This window comes from Triticum dicoccoides, chromosome 1B (genome assembly GCF_002162155.2).
Source record: "Triticum dicoccoides isolate Atlit2015 ecotype Zavitan chromosome 1B, WEW_v2.0, whole genome shotgun sequence".
In the NCBI taxonomy this organism is placed as follows: Eukaryota; Viridiplantae; Streptophyta; class Magnoliopsida; order Poales; family Poaceae; genus Triticum; species Triticum dicoccoides.
This window is the reverse complement of record NC_041381.1, coordinates 512,078,458-512,082,809: the sequence shown is the minus strand read 5'-3', so window position 1 is coordinate 512,082,809 and position 4,352 is coordinate 512,078,458.

Genomic DNA, 4,352 nt, shown 5'->3' with positions numbered 1-4,352 from the left:
AGGAGAGGAGAGTGGGGGGAGCCGCCCCGGCCGCCCCCCGAGGAGGCGGCGCGGGGTCGGGGAGTGAGGGGATCGGCCCTGGGTACAGACAAAACAGGTAATCCCTTACATTGTATTTTAGTTTGTAAGTATGAACCAAAAATGTGTAAAACGTGTTTTTTTTACAGTTTGGTTGCACATGATTTCCAGTATCTATTACTATGTAATTATGGTTGGTCCAGTAGTGTGAGTGTTTTGTTGCATTATTGTACTTACAACTGTCACAATTTTATTGGCCGAAAAAGATTGAGTGAATGAAATTTGTTTTCCGCTGATATTCACTTTATATCTTCAAGCACTAGCGTTGGTCTAGTGGTGTCAGATAGGTTGGGTGAGGGCCTCGTAGGCCTCCTTGGTCCTCTGACCACACTCAAACTCTGATTTTTGTGCGCTCAATTATTGGAGAAGGTGTAAAAACATGCGGTTGCATGCTGGTTATTGCTGCTACAAGCGGTGTAGGCGCAAGGAACTATCACACATGGTCGCATGGTTGTAGGAGATGCCAGTAGAGAGCATGACCGGTCACGGATGAGCACATAAGTGATAGAGAGGATGGCATCTCAATCCGAGCGGATCACCATGCACTGGATTGGTGGGTCATAGGGAATCGTTTCGTCTTCGTTGCCCTCTCTTACTATTGCAGCTACCCTATGGCTGAACTCAACTTTAGAATAACAGAAGATTCATAGAGAAATGAAAGTAAATAAAAATAACATATTTACATACTTAGTAGACACATTTGTCGCTTAAATGTTTGTCATTGATTACCGAAATGAGCACATCAACAAGCACATGCGGTGTGTGGACAGTGTGAAGAGCAATTTGTAGAGGCAAAAGAGTGAGAGCGAAATGCTTCCTCTGCGGGATATTCTACAAGCAGATATTTTTTTTGAGCAAAAGAGAGGCCACCCACTTCATTTTCATATGAAGAACTCAGATAGTCTTGTTTATTACATACTACAAACTACAACTATCAAGGACTCCAAACAAACTTCAACAAGTCAAATCTTACACCGCTGGAATACAAGGATTCGTGCAAAAGAGAACCATGCAAGATCCGATGTGAGGCCCGGCCAACGGTTAAGAAACCCTCCAGACTATGATTACAACTAAAGTAGGATAGTTTTATCATAAGCTAGTAACCAGTGTATAAGAGAAAAATAGGAACAAAAGAGGTTTCAGCCATGAGGGGCAACTTCTGTGAATGCTAGAAAAGTAGAAGATCATCAACACCATTTTCCATCAGTCATCAACAATTCGAAGCACTCCCGGTCTTATGCCTGCGATGCCAGGAAAACCTCACTTGCCACCCACTCCACCCTTTGACGGGCCTCCTTTATCTAAAAAATGGATCAATCTAAAATCTAGGAACACATCAGCTTGTTCATAGTCATTGGATCATTGATTCTCCTCTTTCAAAAATCATATCATTTCAACATCTCCATATAGCCCAAAGCAATACCCACCAACACCAAATGTCTATCATGCTTCGGAAAGCTTTTGATCCATCCTCCAAAATACTAGTAGGGGTGCAATTAAGAGCAAAAGCACATTTCAAAAGACTCCATATCAATCTAGCAGCAGAGCGTTGAAAAAACAAATCATAAATAGACTCATCTTGACCACAAGAAAACACATCTTTTATTACCTTTCCCATTCTAAGCAAAATATCTTTAGTAAGAATGCTTTTTTTTACCATTAACCAAATGAAAACTTTTATTTTAGAAGGAATATTAATTTTCCATAAAATTTTATATGGAAAATCATAAGCAGACTTGATCAAATATTGGTAGAAAGATCTGACAATAAAATTCCTATTAGTAGTAAGCATCCTTTCCTGCTATCATTCCAATTTCCTCACACCCACCTCCAAGTTATTCCAAAACTCCAGAGCTTCACCAAACAAAGTTCTTCGAAAGGTAAAATCTTCCATCCTTTCTAACAGCACCAGCAACAGAGATGTTATGATCAAATCTAAGAAAATAAAGCCTGGGATAAGTGTGTCTCAGAGGTTTATCTCCCCCTGCCAATCTTCTAGAATCTTGTATTTTTTTCCATCTCTAGTTACTTTCTTGCAATGCTGGTAAAACACTCTTTAACTTTCAAAAGGCTAGTCCAAAAGTGTGAGTCTCCCATCTTTGTTTTAATATCAAGCATTCTCCTTTCACATATTTATTCAAAAGCACATATTGCCATAACCTAGATTTAGTCTCTAAGAGCATCTATAGCTGGACTTGGCAAATCTGACCCGACAAACACCCGCGGACACCTCAAATTAGAAACCTCAAATCCATATTATTACATGCAATGTGAAACGTGATACCTAATCTAAGCGGAGCTCGTCCGGTTGCGCTCCCCACTCGCCCGCCTCCGCCCTGGCCATGTCTGGCGGCCGGCTGCGCTCCTCGGAGTGTTGGTCCGGTTGCCGGCAAGGTAGAGTAGGGCATGGGACACGAGCCGGCTCGCGGGACTCGAGGCACCGCCATCTCCCATGGCCTACTCTTCCTCGTCGGAGCCCGAAACGCGAACAGTGACGGTGTACGTCAGATCGATGACAGTTCCGTCCGGGGACGAGCCGCCAACGTCCACCACGTTACAGTTGCGGCACCCGGACTGGTGCGCCATACGAGGCACCGGAGAATGGGGCTCCGCCTGTTGGAAATATGCCCTAGAGGCAATAATAAAATGATTATTATATTTCCTTGTTCATGATAATTGTCTTTTATTCATGCTATAATTGTGTTATCCGGAAATCTTAATACATGTGTGAATACATAGACCACAACATGTCCCTAGTAAGCCTCTAGTTGACTAGCTCATTGATCAACAGATAGTCATGGTTTCCTGACTATGGACATTGGATGTCGTTGATAACGGGATCACATCATTAGGAGAATGATGTGATGGACAAGACCCAATCCTAAGCACAGCACAAGATCGTGTAGTTTGTTTGCTAGAGCTTTTCCAATGTCAAGTATCTTTTCCTTAGACCATGAGATCGTGTAACTCTCGGATACCGTAGGAGTGCTTTGGGTGTATCAAACGTCACAACGTAACTGGGTGACTATAAAGGTACACTACAGGTATCTCTGAAAGTGTCTGTTGGGTTGACACCGATCGAGACTGGGATTTGTCACTCCATATGACGAAGAGGTATCTCTGGGCCCACTCGGTAATGCATCATCATAATGAGCTCAAAGTGTCCAAGTGTTTGGTCACGGGATCATGCATTACGGTACGAGTAAAGTGACTTGCCAGTAACGAGATTGAATGAGGTATTGGGATACCGACGATCGAATCTCGGGCAAGTAACGTACCGATTGACAAAGGGAATTGTATACGGGGTTGCTTGAATCCTCGACATCGTGGTTCATCCGATGAGATCATCGAGGAGCATGTAGGAGCCAACATGGGTATCCAGATCCCGCTGTTGGTTATTGACCGGAGAGTCGTCTCGGTCATGTTTGCTTGTCTCCCGAACCCGTAGGGTCTACACACTTAAGGTTCGGTGACGCTAGGGTTGTAGAGATATTATTATGCAGTAACCCGAAAGTTGTTCGGAGTCCCGGATGAGATCCCGGACGTCACGAGGAGTTCCGGAATAGTCTGGAGGTGAAGAATTATATATAGGAAGTCAGGTTTCGGCCATCGGGAAAGTTTCGGGGGTCACCGATATTGTACCGGGACCACCGGAAGGGTCCCGGGGGTCCACCGGGTGGGGCCACCTATCCCGGAGGGCCCCATGGGCTGAAGTGGGAGGGGAACCAGCCCCTGGTGGGCTGGTGTGCCCCCCCCCTTGGGCCCCCTGCGCCTAGGGTTGGAAACCCTAGGGGTGGGGGCGCCTCCACCTGGCTTGGGGGGCAAGCCACCCCCTTGGCCGCCGCCCCCTTTGGAGATTGCATCTCCTAGGGCCGGCGCCCCCCCTAGGGGCCCTATATAAAGAGGGGGAGGGAGGGCAGCCGCACCCATGCTCTTGGCGCCTCCCTCTCCCCACGCACCACCTCTCCCTCTCGCTGAAGCTTGGCGAAGCCCTGCCGAGATCGCTGTTGCATCCACCACCACGCCGTCGTGCTGCTGGATCTTCATCAACCTCTCCTTCCCCCTTGATGGATCAAGAAGGAGGAGACGTCTTCCCAACCGTACGTGTGTTGAATGCGGAGGTGCTGTCCGTTCAGCACTAGGATCATCGGTGATTTGGATCACGACGAGTATGACTCCCTCAACCCTGTTCTCTTGAACGCTTCCGCTCGCAATCTACAAGGGTATGTAGATGCACTCCTCTCTCTCTTTGCTAGATGAACTCATAGATTGAT